The sequence below is a fragment of the Suncus etruscus genome, chromosome X (genome assembly GCF_024139225.1).
Source record: "Suncus etruscus isolate mSunEtr1 chromosome X, mSunEtr1.pri.cur, whole genome shotgun sequence".
Classification (NCBI taxonomy): domain Eukaryota; kingdom Metazoa; phylum Chordata; class Mammalia; order Eulipotyphla; family Soricidae; genus Suncus; species Suncus etruscus.
Window position 1 is genome coordinate 49,847,537 of NC_064868.1, and position 24,378 is coordinate 49,871,914.

General features: G+C 41.4%; 1 protein-coding gene and 1 non-coding gene across 2 annotated transcripts in view; both read right to left on the reverse strand.

The window, feature by feature from the left end:
* ELK1 (ETS transcription factor ELK1) overlaps window positions 1–24,378 on the reverse strand; it is a 679,088-nt gene that overhangs the window by 222,728 nt on the left and 431,982 nt on the right. The window lies entirely within an intron of this gene.
* Window positions 4,777–4,880, reverse strand: LOC126000385 (U6 spliceosomal RNA). Its single transcript, XR_007492723.1, has one exon. It is a non-coding gene; the product is annotated as a U6 spliceosomal RNA (small nuclear RNA).

A 24,378-nucleotide genomic window follows, 5' to 3' on the forward strand; every position in this document is an offset into this window, starting at 1 on the left:
TTGGTGATTTAATTAAAAAATTAAAAAATAAAATAAGGGGGTGTACCTGTGACTGATAAGCAGCCATGTGAGCAAATGTGTGGATTCTGAACATAAAGATAGTAAGCAGGCCACTGTACATCATTCCCCGAAAACACCTATGGAGGTGGTATGCCTAGCACAAAGCTGTTAGCTTCATAGTTGGATAAATATGCTGACAGCATTAACTTGAAGTCCCTCACTTTCCACCATGGCCCATCTCATTTATCAAACAAAGTCCCCCCAGCCTTATACCAGGAAGAGTTGGTGGGTCATGAGTGGCTGCAATTAGGTGTTGAACAGAAGCCATTTAAGCATTAAGCAGCTCTCACCTGACCCACCTTCCAGGTGCCAACTCTTACTTCTGAGCAATGACTTGTGGGAACAGCTGGAATGGATTGAACAAAATTACGCTTTCTGTGAGCTGAAGTAATAGTACAGTGGGTAGGGTACTACCCTTGCAGGCTGCCGACCTGGGTTTGAACTGCAGCATCTATATGGTCTCCCAAACCTACCAGGAGTGATCCCTCAGCACAGAGCCAGGAATAAGCCCCAACCCCCCCACACACACTAGTATGCTTTCTGTATATGTGGCCCTTTAACCCTCAACATTGAGAAAAGACATTTTGATAAGTAGTTGTTATGGTAATATTATCAGAGTAGGGGCCTTAACATTCCCACCAATCAGATACCTTTATATGGGATCTGATGACCCATCTTGAGAGCTTCTTGGTTCCAGCTTTATTACACATAAACTCTAGTAACACCACTGACTTGGGCAAAAATCAGGAAAGTTGTTGGAGGAACGTAATGCAAACTGCCTCATGAAGAAAGTAACAAATAGTGCTAGATATGTGGTTCAATGAAAGAGCATATGTATGGCATGTATAAAGGCCTGGGCTGGATCTCTGCTACCAGAAACACATATACCCAAAAAATTATCAATACCATTTTCTGGATCCAGGATCAAAAGTCCTGTCAGTCCTTATGCAATATCATAATTTAAACAATATTATTCATTTTACAGATTAGAAATCAGGCTTAAAGAGCTAGATCAAATTGTTGGTTTTTGGGCCTCACCCAGCCATGCTCAAGGCACTACTGACTACAGACAATTTCTTGAAATGATGGATAAAAACAGGAAGAATTATGGGGCTGGAGCGGTGGTGCAAGTGGTAAGGCATCTGCCTTGCACGTGCTAGCCTAGGACGGACTGCAATTCAGTGCCCTGGCATCCCATATGGTCTCCCAAGCCAGGAGCGATTTCTGAGCGCATAGCCAGGAGTAACGCCTGAGCATTACCGGGTTTGGCCCAAAAAATAAAAATAAAAGAGAAAATAGGAAGAATTAAAAGACAACAGAATTTTAACAGAAGAATAAAAGACAACTTTTATTTAAATTCTCAGACATCAAACAATAACTTACTCTGGTAATGGAAATAAAAATGATTACAAGAGCAAAAAATATTAGACTGAAAAATGAAAAGGAGTTGGAAAAGAACCAAATAGAGACCAGGGAGATGATTCAGAAGACTGGAATATGTTGTGTATTTTTTGTAATATTGTTTTTACCTGTCATCCCAACTGGATCTTCTAGGTGGGGGCGATTAAGGAAAGAATAAAATAGCTTGTTGGAGAGGCATAAGGGGCTTTTTTGCCAGAGCTGATGGCTGGTTCGGTTTGCTTTTTGGAGCTGGCTACAGACTGACAAGACTCTCTTTGTTGAACCTTTGGTCCCCTAATCTTTTGTCTGTTGATTACTCCGGATATTATTACCAGGGTCTCCCCCAAAAGGGGGGACAGAAGAATGGTATTTAATTTATCTTTCTGGGAGTTATTTGTGGACTCAGAAACTATCAATAAGGAGTTCAAATTCCACCAACAGAACACACTGCATCACAGTCATTGATTGCATGGTCTCACATTCTTGGGAGTGTACCCCTAGCCCAAGAAATAAAGGGAAAGAACCTATGGACATTAAAGACCCAAAACATCACAAAATTTTAGAAATCAGTGGACCCGAGCTTCACTGTGTGTGATCCTAATGGGCTCCAGTACCTCTACACTGCACTATTAGTTCTTTTACTGAAATGTACAGGCCTCAGTATCTAAAAGAAAAAAACCTTCAAGTTTCTGAGCACTGTTTAAGAGGAGTCCCTCCAAAAAGAAGTCACAACAGTCAGAGCTCATGCTTTGCATGCAGGAGGATAGGGTTTCATTCTCAGCACTGTGTGTTTCCCCCAGACAACATCCTGAGCACCACTGGTTGCGATACAGAATTCCCCCCACCCCAAAATGGTTTTTATTTTTTTTGTTTTCTTTTGGCTCTACGCTCAGAAATCGTTGCTGGCAGGCTCGGGAGACCATATGGCATGCTGGGATTCAAACCACTGTCCTGCATGCAAGGCAAATGCTTTACATCCATGCTATCTCTTTGGCCCCAGCCCCAAAATGTTAAGAGGTTAAACTTAAACCAATATAGTGATTCTACTGTGATGTGGGAGAGCAATAGAGCTGTATATCTAAAGTGCAGACTCAACAACAACGAAAACACTAGGTCTAAGCAGCAACCACTGAACTTTGTAATGTGCCTGTCAAGGTGGCAGGCAGGGGATGGAGTAGGGAGTAGAGGATGATGCAGTATGGGAACATTGGTAGAGGGAGTTGATGTTGGTGGGATGGGTGTTGAAATATAATGCACCTAAAATTCAACTATCAATAGCTTTGTAAATCATAGTTATTTACATAAAAATTTTAATAAAAAAGCAAGGGACCAGAGTAGTTGGCATGGCACTTGTGAATGCAATGCCAGGAGTAAGCACTAAGCACTGCCAGATGTGAACCAAAGAAACAAAACCAAAAACAACAAAAACAAACCACTTTCTTTTTTGTTTTTTTTGGGCCACACCCGTTTGATGCTCAGGGGTTACTCCTGGCTAAGCGCTCAGAAATTGCCCCTGGCTTGGGGGGACCATCTGGTATCCTGATCCTTGGCTAGCGCTTGCAAGGCAGACACCTTACCTCTAGCGCCACCTCACCAGCCTCACCACTTTCTTGTTTTATCATAAGAAATGACTTCTCATATATTGAAGTATGATCAGAAGATTGCAGTGACTCAGTAACATCTTCATTTTCTAATTTTCCAATTTCTGATTTGGAGGGGAAAGGAAAATATGGGAAAAGAAAAAGAGAATTGTTTGCCATAGAGGCAGGCTAGGGTGGCAGGAGGGAAACAGGACATTGGTGGTGAGAAGTGTACACTGGTGACAGGATGGTGTGGGAACATTGTATAACAAATTAAAAATTCTAGAGGCCGGGTGTGACCCAAAAAAACCACAAAAAAAAAAAAAACCAAAAAAAGAAAAGGGGCCGGAGAGATAGCATGGAGGTAAGGCATTTGCTTTTCATGCTGGAGGTCATCGGTTCGAATCCCGGCGTCCCATATGGTCCCCCGTGCCTGCCAGGAGCAATTTCTGAGCCTGGAGCCAGGAATAACCCCTGAGCACTGCCGGGTGTGACCCAAAAAAACCACAAAAAAAAAAAAATTCTAGAGGGAAAAATATGAAGCTGAGAGGCTCATTTGACAGTTACAACAAACCTTTAATTTGAAGAAAATAAAGCAGCACATAATCTACAAAACAAAGCAAAATGCAGCACAACCAAGTGAGATGCCGCCATTTAGTTACATTAAAAATGTGAAACTTGGGCCCGGAGAGATAGCACAGCGGTGTTTGCCTTGCAAGCAGCCGATCCAGGACCCAAGGTGGTTGGTTCGAATCCCGGTGTCCCATATGGTCCCCCGTGCCTGCCAGGAGCTATTTCTGAGCAGACAGCCAGGAGTAACCCCTGAGCACCGCCAGGTGTGACCCAAAAACCAAAAAAAAAAAGCGAAACTTAATAAAAAATGGTGTAAAATTCAAATGACAGGAAATTAAACCAAATAATACAGAAGAAGGCTGAAGAAAGGAACACAAAATCAGGTCAGTGAATAGAATTTATGAACATTTGCAGGTAATGCAACTATCTTTAATGTTTTTTGTGGCTCTAGGAATTGAATCTCAAGGCCTCACTCCTGCATGCAAGGCTGTTTTTTGTTTGTCTGTTTGTTTTGGGGCCAGACCAAGCAATGTTCAGCCATTGCTCCTGGCTCTGCGGACCATATGAGATGGGTTTGAACCCATGCACAGCTACATGCAAAGCATATGCTCTCCCAGCTGTACTTACAGGCTTTTAAGTGCTCTTCTGTTGAGCCACATCCTTAGGTCCCAACACAATTTTATTTTTGGTTTGGGGTCACATGTGGTTCTCAGTATTCACACATAGAAGTGTTCCAGTCCCCTCCAATTCTCTAAGAGAGATTGCCACCATTCTGTGGAGTGCAATCGGGATGAGGACAAGTCAGAATGCCAAGGTGAAGTCCAATAGTAAAACACTTACTTGCATATATGAGGCCCACGGTTCAATCTGCATTATCAAAAACCAAAACAAAATGCCTCACAACTTTCCTGTTACTTAGATTTTTGAGTTTTCTCTTGATTGAACACTTGTTCAGTTGCTATAAGCCTTTTATTTTTCCAGACAACACTGTAGTTCTGATGTCTTAGTCTTTTCTGTTGGGGAATAAGAGCTTTGAGTTTCAAGGTCTGACCATGTTTATTACAAATATAATTATAATTGAAATTATTTCTAAATCTAGATCCAGTGTCTCCAGTCAGGACCTTCATATATGCAAGGCAAGCACTTTACTGACCCTGTATCGCTATGTAGATTTTTTCTGGTTGTTTTGCATGTGATCCTTGCACAGGGACCATGCTAATCTCTGTATCATTCCAATTTTATTATATGTGCTACCAAAGTGAGCACTGGTTGTTATTTTAAATTTGGGTATCACACCCCCAACTATGGCAGCTATTCTAAACTCTGTACTTGGGAAATCACTTCTGAAGATGATTCAGGGACCATGTGATCCTGGGGATTGAATCAGGGATGGCTGCATGCAAGTCAAACTTTTTTATTTTTTTTTTTGGTTTTTGGGTCATACCCGGCAGCGCTCAGGGGTTACTCCTGGCTCTTTGATCAGAAATGGCTCCTGGCAGGCTCAGGGGACCATATGGGATGCCAGGATTCGAACCACCGTCTTTCTGCATGCAAGGCAAACGCCTTACCTCTATGTTATCTCTCTGGCCCCTCAAACAAACATTTTAACACCCTTTTTAGGGCATTTAATTAATGTCATCTTGGATATGTTTAGGTCTGAGTCTTTCACCTTGTTCTTTTTTTTGGGGGGGGGGTCAGTTGCATGCTAAGCAAGTGTCTTATCTACTATACTATCGCCTCCTGCCCCAATTGCTCTGATTATTTTTTAAAAATGTAGTATCAGGGGGCTGGAGAGATAGTTCAACAGGTAGAGCACTTGCCTTGCATGCAGCGAATCCAGATATAATTCCCCAGCATCCCATGCTCTGCAAGGGGTAAGTTTGTTCATGTCCCCTGATTATGATGGTAATACATAAACATTAGCTGTGGTGTTGCTAGGAAATGGTAGACAAATTATAAATAGGAAAAACCTTTACTCTTTAAATATCTACTAAGAAAAATGTGAGAGAAAGTTTGAAAAGATTTAGTTAATTAATACATTTAAATTAAGAGTTTCTTGAGGTTACAATTAAGTTGTAAAAATAAATATGTTTTTAAGAAATAAAAAAAAATTAAGAGTTAAGAATGAAGTGAGGGAGCTGGAGTGATAGCACACCGGTAGGGCTTTTGCCTTGTACATGGCCAACCATGGATGAACTTTGGTTCAATTCCTGGCATCACATCACATATGGTCCCCCGAGCCTGCCAGAAGCAACTTCTGAGCTCAGAGTGAGGAGTAACCTTGAGCGCCGCAGGGTGTGACCCAAAAACCAAAAAAAAAAAAAAAAAAAAAAGAAAGAAGTGAGAAATTTACAAACATACAAAGAAGTGAAGTATCAAAACCATTATGTCATATTGAACCAATAGATAATATTTAATTTAAATTTTTATTGAAACAATTATGATTTACAAAGGTGTTTTTTGGTTGTTGGTATTGTTTTTGGGCCACACCCGTTGGCACTCGGGTTACTCCTGGCTCTGCACTCAGAAATCACTTCTGGCAGGCTCAGGGGACCATGGGGATGCTGAGGATTGAACCCGGGACTTTGTTGGATCATCTGTGTGAAATGCAAAAGCCCTATGGCTATGCTATCATTCCGGCCCCACAAAGTTCTATATAGTTGGGTTATAGTTGAGTTTCAGACATACAATAAATCAGGGACAATTTCACCACCAGTGTTGATCTCCCTCCACCAATGTTACCAGAGTGCATTCCATACCACCATCCCATACACCCATCCTACCAGTATAACAAACCCATTTTAAGTTTTTTTCATACGTTTTATTTTTAATATATATAAAATAGTTAAGCTCCATGATTATAAGCATGATTGTAGTTGGTTTTCAGTCGTAAACAGAAAACCCTCCTTCACCAGTGCAACATTCCCACTACCAATGCCCTCCCTCCCCCACCCCTTCCTGTATTCTCGACAGGCATTCTACTTCTCTCATTCTTTAACATTGTCATGCTAGTTTTAATTGTACCATTTTAAGTTTTTTTTTTTTTTTTTTTTTGGTTTTTCGGCCACACTCGTTTGATCGTGGATCTTTGACCAGTTATTCCAGTCAGCAGCTGCAGGAGATCATCATCACCCTGACTACTCTTCAATGATAGATTATTATCAGCTGACCACTATCCAATATTTTTTTTCATCCAAAGGTCTTTTTTAACAAATAGAAGAGGAGGAATGTTGTCACATACCTGCAAAATCACTTTACTTTTTCCTTTCACTTTTTCTGAGTTACTTAGCACAAGTACCATTAATTACATCAACCCTGACCCTCAGGTGATTTATGTTAATATCTGGCCAATAAAATTGGCAAGGAAAGCAGCAGAGAAAGAGCTCAGGTGGCTTAGTAAGATCCAAGAAAGTGCTCAACACCCCTTGGCCAAAATTCACCTTTTCCCACGACTCTGTCTGATTTCTGGTGTGAAACTACAAGCTGAGTCCCCACACTGCACTATTGCTACAACCCCACAGACCATTTTTGGCATGTAATTTGGGGGGTTCTCCAGGTAGGGCTGGGGGGGATATGCTATGTTATGATAAAATCTGGAACTCCTGAATGGAAAACATGACCTCAAGCCTTGTGAGTTATCTCCCTATTATTATTTTTGGTTTGGGGGACTACACTTGGAAGTTCTCACTGCTTAGTTATGCCTGTTCTCAGAGATTACTCCTGGCTAGGAGGGACTATATTCAGTGCTGGAGATTGAATCATGGTTGGCTGTATGCAACATATCCTTTGGTTTTGTGGCTATACTCAGGGGTGCTCAGAGTTACTCCTGGATCTTTATTCAGGGATCATTTTTAGCAGAGCTCTGAGGACCATATATGGTATATAGGATTAAACTCCAGTAAAGAGCATGCAAAAAATTATGTTCCATTTTCTTTTGTGATAGTATTTTTTGGGGGGGGTCACACCTGGCAGCACTTAGGGACTACTCCTGGCTCTACACTCAGAAATTGCCCCTGCAGACATCTGGCTTCCAGTTTCCTCCTTGATTCTGGAGACCAGCTCTTGCCAGGTATGGGGTTTGGGGAGGCCCCATACCGGAGCCCTTCTCCCTAGCTGGGGAGTGCTGGGAGGCTTGGCAGGCCCCCAGCCATCCTTGTCTTTTTCCCCTGACTCCAGGCCTTCCCTGGATGCCAGCTCAGATGGCCAGAAGTGAATTCAGGTGGACTCTTAGTGGTCCTCAGGCTTCCCCCTACCTCTCCCTACACTAATGGAAATGCCCTCTGGGAGGAGGATGGGCCGTTCTAGCACTGGTTTATGTTGGGACAGTCACTGGGAATTTTTTCTCCTTGGTCTCCTATTGATAGTATTGTATGCATATAGTTTATATATGCATAATATCCATCTTGTATTGTGACCTTGATACTGCCCTACAAAGCTCATTTCTAATATTTTACTGCCTCAGTCCCAACCCTTATTTCCCCCCATCTTCCCATGTAGGTGCAGCTCATGACATGAAACTCACCACATAGAGTGATAAGTGCAGTTAGATAAATAACTACACTGAAAACTATCATAACAATGTGAATGAATGAGGGAAAAAGAAAGCCTGTCTCGAGTACAGGAGTGGGTGGGGTGGGGAGTAGGTAGATCCGGGAAATTGGTGGTGGGAATCCTGCACTGGTGAAGGGGGGTGTTCTTTACATGACTGTAATCATACAACTACAATTATATTTGTAATCACGGTGTTTAAATAAAAATAATTTATAAAAAAAAGAAATTGCCCCTGACAGGCTCGGGGGACCATATTGGATGCCGGGATTCGAACGACCGACCTTCTGGCTGCAAGGCAAGTGCCTTACCTTCATACTATCTCTCTGGCCCTTGTGATAATATTCTAAAGAAATCATTAGTTATGTATATATTTTGCAAGTAAATTTTTTTATTTATTTTTGATTTAATTAAATTAAATTTTTCAGGGGCCAGAGAGATAGCACAGTGATAGGGCGTTTGCCTTGCATTCAGCCATCCTGGAAGGGACCTGGTTTGATTCCCGGCATCCCATATGGTTTCCCAGTCTTTCAGGGGCTATTTATGAGTGCAGAGCCAGAAGTGACCCTTGAGCACCACTGGGTGTGGCCCAAAAAACCAATCAATAAATAAATTTAATTTTCCAAAATATGCCATTAAGACAATATTAACTCATCTATCCTAGTATTAACTCATTTATTCTAGGGCATAATCAGAGCTCCAGGCTCCAAAACAAGAATCTGGTTTAGAAGCAAACACTGATGCAGGAAATAATCCACACAGTGAAAAGATCCAAGAATGGGTTCAGGAAATCCAGCACTCAAGCAAAGAATCCCACCACACAAGCCTTCTCCTAAGAAGGAAAGCAGTTTAGTGGAGAAAGCCTGAAGAATGTGTGCCTGCCTTCCTCAGATCTCTGCTTTTATTGACAAGAATCAGGCCACACCTGAGTGGGAGAGGAATACAAAGTAGGGAATAATCCAATAATTCCATCACCAGATCACACCCTAGGGTGGAGTATAAATATTGATTAGGGTGAAACCAGGATTCCAACATCTCTCCAAAACTGACTATTTTTCCCTTAGTTGGCTTTATAGAAAAACAAAATAATTCACATCCTAATTTTCTAAGAATAGGGCAAATGCCTCTAAAGATAAAGATAAAGATAAAGATAGAGGTTGGCAATATCTTGCATAGGCACAGCAAAACTTTGGAAAATATAAAGAAAAAAATTTGGCCTAAAAATAGAATAGCCATACTCATGAAGCATCCTGCCTTAAGATCATCTAAGGCTCCAGGCACTCTAATTTATCTAACCCCATAGTCTTTCTTCAAGGTCTTAGGAAAGATTCTACTCAAACACAGTTTTCATTGTCACATTAGCATGCTAGTCTATCCTGGGGCAAGTAAGTGCTAATACGGTTGCATTCATTCCTAGACTATCTCCAATCTTCCTAGGCCAAACTGCCTTTATGGTATCCATGTAACATCAGGATTACCTAGGCTTGGCCAATGTAAAGATGCAAAGGTCAAATCAAAATCATGAGCCAGAAGGTGGCCTTGGGCCTCTTATCTTTTGTAAGAATGTCCTGTTAGAAGGGGGTCTGTCCCATCCCTCTTCAGGATTGGGAGAGACTCCAATCTCCAGAGCTTTTCTAGATATTGATAGGAGGGACCAGGCTGTGGCCAGTCAGTGCAGATCCAGGGTCTCTACTGGTAGATGGTCAATTCCTGGTGTTGGTGCAGAGAACCATGCTGGACCCAAGGTTCAGGAGTAAATGGCTGACATCCAAGTGAATAAAGCCAAGGTTAATATTCAAGTTACCAAGGTTAATATTCAGGGTGGAAGGCCCCCTGTGGCAAGAAATTACTGAGTTCTCATCCCTAATGGATAATAACTCCTCTTAATTTCTAATATTTTCCGATTTCAATGTGCATATGTGAAAGGAATGGTGCCATAAGATACTATTTGGGCCTAAGTGGAAGATAAGAAATCAACAATTCCTATCCTGGTTCTATCAAAAGCACAAAAACTTCATGGGTACTATTTCTACTATCTTCTAATAATTTCTACTAGCAAATCTAAATAAAAAGGGAAAAGCATATGTTGAAGAGATACACTTTGAGAAGTCTACAAAGGGGGTTTACATATGCTCTTAAGTCTTTTTGTTGTTGTTTCGATTTTTGGTCCACACCCAGTGACGCTCAAGGGTTATTCCTGGCAATGTGCTCAGAAAACGCTTCTGGCTCGGGGGACCTTACAGGACACCAGCATTCACAGATCAGGAACTGTCCTAGATTCAAGGAACTCTTAAAAGGCAAAAGTAGTTGTGAGTAACAGTCTATGGTAAAATGAAGTGGTAGAAATTGACCACCAAGAATACATCAGAAACAGAGGTGTGCCTGCCTTCTTCTTTGAGGATGACTCACAGTTCAAAGACTCAAGTGACAATGACAGCAGCAGAGTGATGACATAGAGCAGGTGACCTTCATGTATGATGAGCCACTGAAGAGGACCATGAGCAGTTCACATGCCAATGGTGCTGTCAGAGTCCCGCTCTCCATGCAGTGGGCTGTCCGCAACAAGTCCATCTGGGTTGATTTATATTGCTCCTTCAAACTTACACTGGAGTGATGTCATAGCACTACTGCGACCACTGTGGCAGCAGTGGCATCATCTTCTTCCCTGGAAAAAGAAATGGCCATATGCAAGAAATAAAGGGCTAAATATAATTTAAACAGACATTATGTATAATACGGATGAACATTAAATATAGAGGTGGCAAACCACACATACTCTCACACATAGATGGACAAAAGAATCGATCCATAGGGAAAACCTACCGAGGTAGAATGGGCCAAAGTGCTTCAAAATACAGATCTGGCGGGGCCAGAGAGATAGCACAGCGATAGTGCGTTTGCCTTGCAAGCGCTGACCCAGGACCAATGGTGGTTCGAATCCTGGCATCCCATATGGTCCCCTGTGCCTGCCAGGAGTGATTTTTGAGCAGAGAACCAGGAGCGACCCCTGAGTATCGTTGGGTATGGCCCCACCCAAAAAAAAGAAAAGAAAAAATATAAATCTGGCATGTCAGGTGACAAAGTTTTTTAGCTCCTTGGAGTAAGCAACATTGATGGAGGGAAACTTTGCTGAATAAAAGGCTTCATGGTGGGCCCGGAGAGATAGCACAGCGGTGTGTTTGCCTTGCAAGCAGCTGATCCAGGACCAAAGGTGGTTGGTTCAAATCCCGGTGTCCCATATGGTCCCCCGTGCCTGCCAGGAGCTATTTCTGAGCAGACAGCCAGGAGTAACCCCTGAGCATTGCCGGGTGTGGCTCAAAAACCAAAAAAAAAAAAATCATAATATTTAAGGCTAGAATACTAAGTGATTTTTGAAGCACACCCAGCAGCTTAGGACTTATTTCTAGCTCTGCACTCAAAAATTGTTCCTGGTGGGCCGGGAAGGTGGCGCTACAGGTTAGGTGCCTGCCTTGCAAGCGGATGGATTGCGGTTCGATCCCCCGGTGTCCCATATGGTCCCCCCAAGCCAGGGGCGATTTCTGAGCGCATAACCAGGAGTAACCCCTGAGCGTCAAATGGGTGTGGCCCAAAAAAAATTGTTCCTGGCAAGCTTGGGGGACCAAATGGGATGCCAGGTATTAAACTTGGGTCAGCTGAGTGCAAGGCAAATACCCTACCCATCATGTAAGGGTCTAATATCTAAAATATACAAGGCACCGGCAGAACTTTACAAAAACAAAACATCTAAACCCATCAGAAATTGGGGAGAACAAATGAACAGACACTCCTCAAAGAAGAAATACAAATGGCCAAAAGACATATGAAAAAATGCCCCACATCACTAATCATCATAGAGATGCAAATACAAACAACTATGAGGTACCATATCATGCCACAGATTGGAGCACATCACAAAGAACAAGAACAATCAATGGTTGCTGGAATGTGGAGAGAAAGAAACTCTTATTCACTGCTGTGGGAATGCCGTCTAGTTCAGCCTTTATGGAAAGCAATAACGGAGCTTCCTCAAAAAACTGGAAATTGAGCTCCCATTTGATCCAGCTATACCACTCTTAGGGATATACCCTAGGAATACAAAAATACAATACAAAAATTGTTTCCTCACACCTATATTCATTGCAGCACTATTTACAATAGCCAGAATCTGGATACAACTAATGTGCCCTTTGACAGGTGAATGGCTAAAGAAACTGTGGTACATATAAAGAATAAAATATTATGCAGTCATCAGGAGAGATGAAATCATGAAATTTTTTTATACATGGATGTACATGGAATCTATTATGCTGAGTGAAATAAGTCAGAGGGAGAGAGATAGATGCCGAATAGACTCACTCATCTATGGGTTAAAAAATGACATTATTGTAATAATTCCAAAGATAATAGAGTTAAGGGCCAGAAGAACAGGCTCACAATATGAAGCTCACCATAGAGTGGTGAATGCTATTAGGGAAATAACTACACTGACAACTAACATGACAATATCAATGAGTGAGAGAAGTAGAATGCTGATCTTGAATATAGGCAGGGGTGATGGAGGTTGGAGGGGGCATTGGTGGTGGGAAAGTTACACTGGTGAAGGGGGTTGTTCTGTTTATGACTGAAACTCAACTACAATCATGCTTGCAACTGTGGTTCTTAAGTAAAGATTTAAAAATTTTTTTTTGGTTTTTGGGTCACATCTGGCAGTGCTCAGGAGTTAATTCTGGCTCTACACTCAGGAATCGCTCCTGGCAGGCTCGGGGGACCTTATGGGGTGCCGGGATTTGAACCACCAACCTTCTGCAGGCAAGGCAAACATCTTACCTCCATGCTATCTCTCTGGCCCCCGATTTTAAAAAAATTAAAAAAAAATCCATGGAGGTATTGTTTGGATACCCTAGTTTCACATTACAGTGATATTTTCTTTTGGTCTACTTATACAATGCTCATTGTGATGCCTTAACAAATATTTTAAATCATTCATTATTTGGGGGGGGGGGTCACACCCGGTGACGTTCAGGGGTTACTTCTGGCTATGCGCTCAGAAGTCGCTCCTGGCTTGGGGGACCATATGGGACGCTGGGGGATCGAACCGTGGTCGGTCCTAGGCTAGCGCAGGCAAGGCAGGCACCTTACCTCTAGCGCCACCGCCCGGCCCCAATCATTCACTTTTTAAAAAATCATTCTATTTTATTTTGATTTTCATCTGCCTATGTCTTCTAATATCCCTCTACACAGAGATCCTTGGATAAGGCATCTGAATGCCATAGATTCTTTTTATTCTTTTTGTTTTGTTTTATTTTGGTTTTGGTTTTTGGGTCACACCCAGTGGCACTCAGGGGTTACTCTTGGCTCTGTGCTCAAAAATAGCTCCTGGCAGGCACGGGGGACCATATGGGATGCCGGGATTTGAACCAACGTCCGTCTGGGATCGGCTGTGTGCAAGGCAAATGCCTTACCACTGTGCTATCTCTCTGGCCCCCACAGACTCTTTTTTTATAGTGCTCATCACCATATCACTTAGTGTTCTAGTCTTAATTAATATGATTGTATTAAGAATGTTCTTTGTGTGTTCTAAACCATTAAGCTTTTTTTTTTTCTTTTTTTAGCAAAATTCCCCTCCCTCTATGTTGATTACTGCAAGCAAGTTGAAATCCTATTCACCTGACATGCCGGCTTTATATTTTAAAGTACTTTGATACATTCTACTTGGGTCAATTTTTCTATGGATCGATCCTTTTGTCCTGTGTGTGGTGGCCACCTCTGTGTTTAATGTTTGTCCATATTATATGTAATGGCTGTTCATATTGTATTTAGCATTTTCTTCTTGTGTATGACCATTTCTTTTTCTCGGGAAGAAGATGATGCCATTGCTACTACGGTGATTGTGCTAGTGCTTATGGTACCACTTCAGTATAAGTTTGTAGGATCTAATAAATCAACCCAGTTGAACTTGCTACAGACCACCCACTGCACGGAAAACGGAACTCAGGCAGCATCATTGGTATGTGAATTGCTCATTATCCTCTTCGTGGTTTATTCTACATGAAGGTCTCCTGCTCTATGTAATCAATCTGGCTCTTGCTGCTGTCAGAGTTAGAGTCCTTGAACTGTATGTCATCTTTAGAGAAGAAAGAAGGCACACCGCTGTTGCTGATGTGTTCTCAGTGGTAAATTTCTACTACTTCAGTTTACTATAGACTATTGTTCACAACTGGTTTCAGCTATTGAGAGATCTTTGGATCTAGGTCATTTCCTGATCCGTAAATGGTATGAGCCATTTCCCTGACTCCACAAGACTGCATTGCAGACTGTATTTGGGATGCAGGATTTTTTTTTTTTGGTTTTTGGGTCACACCTGGCGGTGCTCAGGGGTTACTCCTGGCTGTCTGCTCAGAAATAGCTCCTGGTAGGCACGGGGGACCATATGGGACACCGGGATTCGAACCAACCACCTTTGGTCCTGGATCGGCTGCTTGCAAGGCAAACGCCGCTGTGCTATCTCTTCGGGCCCGGGATCCAGAATTTATCTACTCTCCTCAGACTATCTCAAAAGACTTGGGTATATGTTTAACCTCTTTGTACACTTTGTAAGTGTTGATCTTTTACATGTATATGATCTATTGTATATTATGCTTTCCTGTCACACCTCCATAAGTTTTTAGGGTAATTCAGCCCACCAGATGTATTCTTAGATTTTCCTGGTGGGGTAAACTGAAATATCCCCCACGGGATTCCTCAAAAGGCCCGCTGTGGATGCCTTTTCCCCTGCGTGAATGGTTGAGGAATTTTGTTAGAGATGCTTGCCATTGCATTTTTAGTTATTTGACTATCTCTCCTTTATAAATCTTTTTTTTTTTTTTTTTTTGGTTTTTGGGCCACACCCGTTTGACGCTCAGGGGTTACTCCTGGCTATGTGCTCAGAAATCGCCCCTGGCTTGGGGGGACCATATGGGACGCTGGGGGATCGAACCGCGGTCTGTTCCTTGGCTAGCGCTTGTAAGGCAGACACCTTACCTCTAGCGCCACCTTCCCGGCCCCTCCTTTATAAATCTTAATGGAAAAAATGTGATCTCTATTAAATAATTGGCTAAAGAATTTCCAGCACCAAAGATTACAATAAAACCCCTTTTTGGACATTATAAGTTTTTTCTTTCTTGCAGCTGAAGTTCTGGGGCAAATTGAAGTTATATTAATAAAAACTGTTTGCTTCATTACAATAATTAATATCTTTAACACCTGTGACTTGCTTACCCTTATAAAAACCTCTGTCTCAAACTATTTTGCTGGAGCCTAGAGCTGGTTTTATGCCAGGAAACTTCAGCGGTAGGGTCTCCTTGTATTAGGCCAAGGCTTTTCCTTTCCATGTCACCCATATTTTGGTGGGCCTATGCAAACAATAATTGCCAGTCTAACACCGTTTTTACTTTGCTCCTTTGACTCTAAACCTTAAATTAAAAAAAACCTACTTAAACTTTTGAGGTTAACATAAACTAATATGCATATGCATGGATATGTAAAAAATACTATGCCTTCAGCCAACGATAAGACAAAATCAGAAAACATGTCACCCTTTGATCTGTGCAAAAGCCAAGATTGCTATATACAGATGACTGGATGTTACAACCAGGGCGGGACAGTACACATCCAGGGACCAATAACAACAACAGTATCAAAAAGCTCTAGCCTAGCTTTAGGTCTACAATCTGTTCAACAAACAAGAGCTCCAATTCCAGAGGTCTGACTGAGACAACCGCAACTGAATGAGTCTTCCAGAAACATAACGAAAGACTTTATCCCAGGCTCCATCCTAGGAGCAACATAATGACCAAGACCACCAACTACAGAAGATGGATTAAAATGACACTGAAGAAGCATAACTGCTAGAACCACAAAGAAAGACTTCATCATAAGCTCCATTCCTTGAGCTGCACTGTCACCAAGATCTGTAGATACAGAGGTCTGACTTTATCATCCATGACGAAGCAGAAATCTTCCATACACCATGAAAACACTGAGCGGAGAGTAAATGATCATGCAAGGAGTCTATAGTTAATCCCATGACAGTAACTTCGGGGCGGAGAAACCCTGTATCTCCTAGGCCAAGGGAATTCCCTCTATAATATCCCCAATAGTTACTGTGCCTATGCAGGGGGAAAAGGAAAAAAAGCACAAAACAATAATTTTTCCACATATTTATTATAGATTGATCGATTTATTTTGACATCTTTATATTAGTGTAGAGATTGAAGTTGATGTCTCCATTATTATTTTATTTTATCTTATCTTTCTCTTTCTTTTTGCACTCCGGCATGAGTTGATTTCAGAACTGAGACTGTTGTGTGGTGCTTGTCTTTATTGCTGTGGTGTTCATATTTAATTTGATATTTCTTTCTTAATTGTGGTGGTGTTTCAATTGCCTTTTTCACATCCTCTCTCAAACTGAGGTTGAAATCCTCTGGAAGGACTCCGCCTATTTTCAGCATATTTGACTTTTTTTTTCTTATTTTGTACCCCAATCTATTGCTTTTTTTTCCTTCAAACAAAGCCACATAGCTCGATTTATCTAGCTCCACTTCTTAAATAGAGGGGGATACAGGGGAGGGTACCAGTACCAGGCAGATATATGATCACTAATAGTGAGCAGGACAAAGAGGGGACCACCTACTCTAGCAGTCCGGGGGGTGATGGTGGGGTATATGGGTTGCAGAAGGGGAACTGGAATGGGGGGAGGACAAATTTAGTGATGGGTATTCCCCTGATTCAATGTTGATATGTACCTAAAATACTACTGTGAAAGATATGTAAGAAAAAGAGAAAAAAAAAAGAAAAAGAAAATACTATGCCTTCAATGTTTAAGGAGTTACACAAATATCATGGCTTTAAATTGCTTTGTGAACCACTAAGAAATGTTATAATGTATATCTGGAGACTTGAGGGACAAAGTAATTGTACATGGGTTCTGCTTTATTTCTTTTTTTCTTTTTTCTTTTTTTTTTTTTGGTTTTTTGGGTCACACCCAGCTATGCTCAGGGGTTACTCCTGGCTGTCTGCTCAGAAATAGCTCCTGGCAGGCATGGGGGACGATATGGGACACCGGGATTTGAACCAACCACCTTTGGTCCTGGATCAGCTGCTTGCAAGGCAAACACCACTGTGCTATCTCTCTGGGCCCCTGTTTTATTTCTTCTTAATATTCCTTGACTGTATGTTCAAAATTAAGGTGTCAGCAACGGGATTTCTTCTGAGAACTCTGTTTATTGGTGATTGTCCTTCCATGGTAACTACTTTGTCCTCTTCCTTTGCATCATTGTTCTCATAATTAAAAATAAAAAATGTGATTTAAAAAAAAAGAAAAACCTCTGTCTCGAGAATAAAGTCGTCACACTCCTGCTGGAAGATGTGTTGACCCCACATACTCTGTGTGTGGTGATTATTATTTTAATATTATCCTGTTTGTCCACCCATGCTCCTGCTTTCTTATCATGAAGAATTCACCCCCACTAGAGCTGCTGAGACACAGGACGCCTGCAGCACTTTCCCTTTTTTATTTAAATATGCTAGTAGAAACTCTTAGAAAAGAGTAGAGTTAGTACCCAGTCCCAAATCCAACTGAGACTCTAAAGATCCAAGCACTTCTTTTTGTTTTGTTTTGTTTTGATTTATTTATTTATTTTTATTTAAACACCTTGATTACATACATGATTGTGTTTGAGTTTCAGTCATGTAAAGAACACCACCCATCACCAGTGCAACATTCCCATCACCAATATCCCAAATCTCCTTCCTCCCCACCCGACCCCCGCCTGTACTCTAAATAGGCTCTCCTTTTCCCTCATACATTCTCATTATTAGGACAGTTTAAAATGTAGTTATTTCTCTAACTAGACTCATCACTCTTTGTGGTGAGTTTCCTGAGGTGAGCTGGAACTTCCAGCTCTTTTCTCTTTTGTGTCTGAAAATTATTATTGCAAGAATGTCTTTCATTTTTCTTAAAACCCATAGATGAGTGAGACCATTCTGCGTTTTTCTCTCTCTCTCTGACTTATTTTACTCAGCATAATAGATTCCGTGTACATCCATGTATAGGAAAATTTCATGACTTCATCTCTCCTGATAGCTGCATAATATTCCATTGTGTATATGTACCACAGTTTCTTTAGCCATTCGTCTGTTGAAGGGCATCTTGGTTGTTTCCAGAGTCTTGCTATGGTAAATAGTGCTGCAATGAATATAGGTGTAAGGAAGGGGTTTTTGTATTGTATTTTTGTGTTCCTAGGGTATATTATAGGAGTGGTATAGCTGGATCATATGGGAGCTCGATTTCCAGTTTTTGGAGGAATCTCCATATCGCTTTCCATAAAGGTTGAACTAGACGGCATTCCCACCAGCAGTGGATAAGAGTTCCTTTCTCTCCACATCCCCGCCAACACTGTTTATTCTCATTCTTTGTGATGTGTGCCATTCTCTGTGGTGTGAGGTGGTATCTCATCGTTGTTTTGATTTGCATCTCCCTGATGATTAGTGATGTGGAACATTTTTTCATGTGTCTTTTGGCCATTTGTATTTCTTCTTTTTCAAAGTGTCTGTTCATTTCTTCTCCCCATTTTTTGATGGGATTAGATGTTTTTTTCTTGTAAAGTTCTGTCAGTGCCTTGTATATTTTGGAGATTAGCCCCTTATCTGATGGGTATTGGGTGAATAGTTTCTCCCACTCAGTGGGTGGCTCTTGTATCCTGGGCACTATTTCCTTTGAGGTGCAGAAGCTTCTCAGCTTAATATATTCCCATCTGTTAATCTCTGCTTTCACTTGCTTGGAGAGTGCAGTTTCCTCCTTGAAGATGCCTGTAATGTCCTGGAGTGTTTTTCCTATGTGTTGTTCTATATATCTTATGGTTTCGGGTCTGATATCGAGGTCTTTAATCCATTTGGATTTTACCTTCATACATGATGTTAGCTGGGGGTCTAAGTTCAATTTTTTGCAAGTGGCTATCCCAGTTGTGCCAACACCACTTGTTGAAGAGGCTTTCCCTGCTCCATTTAGGATTTCCTGCTCCTTTATCAAAAATTAAGTGATTGTATGTCTGGGGAACATTTTGTGAATATTCAAGGCTATTCCACTGATCTGAGGGCCTGTCCTTATTCCAATACCATGCTGTTTTGATAACTATTGCTTTGTAGTAAAGTTTAAAGTTGGGGAAAGTAATTCCTCCCATATTCTTTTTTCCCAATGATTGCTTTAGCTATTCTAGGGTGTTTATTGTTCCAAATGAATTTCAAAAGTGCCTGATCCACTTCTTTGAAGAATGTCATGGGTATCTTTAGAGGGATCGCATTAAATCTGTATAATGCCTTGGGGAGTATTGCCATTTTGATGATGTTAATCCTGCCAATCCAAGAGCAGGGTATGCGTTTCCATTTCCATGTGTCCTCTCTTATTTCTTGGAGCAGAATTTTATAGTTTTCTTTGTATAGGTCCTTCATATTTTAGTCAAGTTGATTCCAAGATATTTGAGTTTGTGTGGCACTATTGTGAATGGGGTTGTTTTCTTAATGTCCATTTCATCCTTATTACTATTGGTGTATAGAAAGGCCATTGATTTTTGTGTGTTAATTTTGTAGCCTGCCACCTTGCTATATGAGTCTATTGTTTCTAGAAGTTTTTGGTAGAGTCTTTAGGGTTTTCTAAGTAGAGTATCATGTCATCTGCAAACAGTGAGAGCTTGACTTCTTCCTCTCTTATCTGGATTCCCTTGATATCCTTTTCTTGCCTAATCGCTATAGCAAGTACTTCCAATGCTATGTTGAATAGGAGTGGTGAGAGAGGACAGCCTTGTCTTGTGCCAGAATTTAAAGGGAAAGCTTTTAGTTTTTCTCCATTGAGGATAATATTTGCCACTGGCTTCTGGTAGATGGCCTTAACTATATTGAGGAAGGTTCCTTCCATTCCCATCTTGCTGAGAGTTTTGATCAAGAATGGGTGTTGGACCATATCAAATGCTTTCTCTGCATCTATAAATATGATCATGTGGTTTTTATTTTTCTTGTTATTGATGTTGTGTATTATGTTGATAGATTTACGGATGTTAAACCATCCTTGCATTCCTGGTATGAAACCTACTTGATCATAGTGGATGATCTTCTTAATGAGGCATTGAATCCTATTTGCCAGGATTTTGATGAAGATCTTTGCATCTGCATTCATCAGCGATATTGGTCTGTAATTTTCTTTTTTTGTAGCATCTCTGTCTGGTTTAGGTATCAAGGTGATGTTGGCTTCATAAAAGCTATTTGGAAGTGTTTCCGTTTGTTCAATTTCATGAAAGAGTCTTGCCAGGATTGGTAGTAGTTCCTCTTGGAAAGTTTGAAAGAATTCATTAGTGAATCCATCTGGGCCTGGGCTTTTGTGTTTCGGCAGACATTTGATTACCGTTTTAATTTCATCAATGGTGATGGGGGTGTTTAGATATGCTACATCCTCTTCCTTCAACCGTGGAAGATTATAAGAGTCCAAGAATTTATCCATTTCTTCCAGGTTCTCATTTTTAGTGGCATATAGTTTCTCAAAGTAGTTTCTGATTACCCTTTGAATCTCTGTCATATCAGTAGTGATCTCTCCTTTTTCATTCCTAATACGAGTTGTCAAGTTTCTCTCTCTCTCTTTCTTTGTTAGGTTTGCCAGTGGTCTATCAATCTTGTTTATATTTTCAAAGAACCAACTTCTGCTTTCGTTGACCTTTCGGATTGTTTTTTGGGTTTCCACTTCGTTGATTTCTGCTCTCAACTTTGTTATTTCCTTCTGTCTTCCTATTTTTGGGTCCTTTTGTTGAGCACTTTCTAGTTCTATTATCTGTGTCATTAAGCTACTCAGGTAAGCTCCTTCTTCCTTCCTGATGTGTGCTTGGAAAGCTATAAATTTTCCTTTCAGTACTGCTTTTGCTGTGTCCCATAAGTTCTGATAGTTTGTGTCTTTATTGTCATTTGTTTCCAGGAACCTTTTGATTTCCTCCTTGATTTCATCTTGGACCCACTGGTTATTGAGTATGAGGCTGTTTAACTTCCAGGTGTTAAAGTTTTTCTTCTGAGTCCCTTTGGAATTCACAAATAATTTCAGAGCCTTGTGGTCAGCGAAGGTAGTCTGCAAAATTTCTATCCTCTTGATATTATGGAGGTATGTTTTATGTGCTAGCATGTAGTCTATCCTGGAGAATGTCCCATGTACATTGGAGAAGAATGTGTATCTAGGTTTCTGGGGATGTAGTGTCATATATATATCCACTAGGCCTCTTTCTTCCATTTCTCTCCTCAGGTCTAGTATATTCTTGTTGGGTTTTAGTCTGGTTGACCTATCCATTGTTGACAAAGCCGTGTTGAGGTCCCCCACAATTATTGTGTTGTTATTGATATTATTTTTCAGATTTGTCAACAGTTGTATTAAATATTTTGCTGGCCCCTCATTCGGTGCATATATGTTTAGGAGAATTATTTCTTCCTGCTCTACATACCTCTTGATTAGTATAAAATGTCCATCTTTGTCCCTTACCACCTTCCTGAGTATAAAGTTTGCATTATCTGATATTAGTATGGCCACTCCAGCTTTTTTATGGGTGTTGTTTGCTTGGATAATTTTTCTCCAGCCTTTTAGTTTGAGTCTATGTTTGTTCTGACTATTCAAGTGTGTTTCTTTTAGGCAGCAGAAGGTTGGATTGAGTTTTTTGATCCATTTAGCCACTCTGTGTCTCTTGACTGGTGCATTTAGTCCATTGACGTTGAGAGAAAGAATTGTCCTAGGATTTAATGCCATCTTTATATCGAAATTTGGTGTGTCTTTTGGTTAGTCTTATCTTAAATTAGGTCTTTCAGTTTTTCTCTTAAGACTGGTTTTGTGTCTGTAAAGTTTCTGAGCTGTTTTTTGTCTGTGAAACCATGTATTCTTCCATCAAACCGGAAAGTGAGTTTTGCTGGGTATAGTATTCTAGGTGAAGCATTCATTTCATTCAGTCTTGTCACAATATCCCACCACTGCTTTCTGGCATTGAGTGTTTCTGGTGACAGGTCTGCTGTAAATCTCAAGGATGCTTGCTTGAACGTAATTTCCCCTTTTGATCTTGCTGTTTTCAGAATTCTGTCTCTATCTGTGGGATTTGTCATTGTGACTAGGATGTGTCTTGGGGTGGTTTTTCTGGGGTCTCTTTTGGTTGGTACTCTTCGAGCATACAGGATTTGATCACATATATTCTTTAGCTCTGGAAGTTTCTCTTTAATGATGTTCTTGACCGTTGATTCTTCCTGAAAATTTTTTCCTGGGTCTCTGGGACTCCAATGATTCTTTTTTTTTTTTTTTTTTTTTTTGGTTTTTGGGCCACACCCGGCGGTGCTCAGGGGATACTCCTGGCTGTTTGCTCAGAAATAGCTCCTGGCAGGCACGGGGGACTATATGGGACACTGGGATTCGAACCAACCACCTTTGGTGCTGGATTGGCTGCTTGCAAGGCAAACGCCGCTGTACTATCTCTCCAGGCCCACTCCAATGATTCTTAAGTTGTTTCTGTTGAGCTTATCATAGACTTCTATCTTCATCTGTTCCCATTCTTTGACTAATTTTTCCACTGTCTGTTCATTTGCTTTAAGTTTTTTTTTCCAATCTCTCCTGCTGTATGGAATTGTTATATATCTCATCTTCCACAGCACCAAGTCTATTCTCAGCTTCTGATACCCTGTCCCAGAGCTTATGCATTTTGTCATTCACTTCGTTTACTGACTTTTTCAGGCCTGTTAGTTGACATGTTATTTCAGTTTGGAGTTTTGTGATTTCTGTCTTCATATTTTCTTGGTTCTTATTAGTGTTCTGTTCAACTTGATCTATGGTTTCTTTGAGTTTGTTGAGGATCTTCCATATTGCTAGTCTAAAGTCCTTATCTGAGAGGTTGATTAGTTGGTTGGTCATTATCTGGTCATCAGAATTGTCATCTTCATTCTCTAGGTCTGATGCTGGCCTGCGTTGTTTCCCCATTGTCACACTTGTATTGTGGGTTTTTCTACGTGTTGTGGTGGTATTCATTGGCTATATGATGCAGGCAGCACACTCCTCTGGCTCCGCCCTTTCTGGATGGGCTGACTTGCCTCTAAGGGAGGGGAGTCCTCCGTGGATGAAGCCTCACACTGGATCAAATCTTAGGTCCGAGCATGCAACAGAGAAGACAGTCTGGAGAGAAATGCTTGCTTCTGTGATCCAGCACAGTTCTTAGTGTGAATTTTTCTTCTAGTTGCGATGGTGTTCTTTTCTTAGAAAGAGCGCACGGCCACGTAGTGAAGCGAAGCAGCCGTGCTCTGCTGGAGCCTCTTTTCGGTCCACTCCCAAGAGGTTCACGCAAGAGGACAGTAGACAGACACACAGAGGCAGTACTCACAGTTTTTCACAGTCAGGCCCCACTGTGCAGGCGTAGTTTCGTGGATTTTCCCAGCCTGATGTCACAAACAGAGGACCCGGCTTCTTCAAAGCCTAGCTGGTTTTTATGTTCTGGAGTCCCGCCCTGGAAATGGCCTCTGGGAGAGCGAGTTTTCTGGAGCCTCTTTTCGGCCCACTCCCAAGAGTTTCACGCAAGAGGACAGTAGACACACAGAGGCAGCACTCACAGTTTTTCACAGTCCCCAAGCACTTCTTTAGTTCTCCCACCTGTGATATAGCCTTAGCCTGCTGCCCTTCCTGATATACCATCTGACATCCCCATCAAGGAACATCATCTGAGGAAGGTAGCTCTGGTGCCTGATACCAACTGGAACTCTCTAGGCTCCCAGCACCACTGCCATTCCACAACTACCTGCAGCCTCAGCCTGCCATGTATCCTGACATTTGTTTTATCTGCTGACCTTTCTCAAGTTAACCCTATAATGGGGGGAACTATAGTACCAAATTCAACTTGGATTATGCATTCTCTCAGCCCAAACACTGGTGTCACCCAGCACATGCTTTAACCTCAACCTACCACCTGTCCTGACATCTCATCCATCTGCTATTCCAACTCATGTTCATCAATTGAGGAAGTCCCTCTGGTTCCAGATTCCAATTGGGACTCTCTAGGCTCCCATTGCCTCTGTAATTCCCAAGATGTTGCCTCAGCCTGCCACCCATCCTGACATACCAACTCATGTGCATATTCCATGGAAGATCCTCCATTCTCCAGTTCCAGTTGGGAATCTCCAGATTTACAGA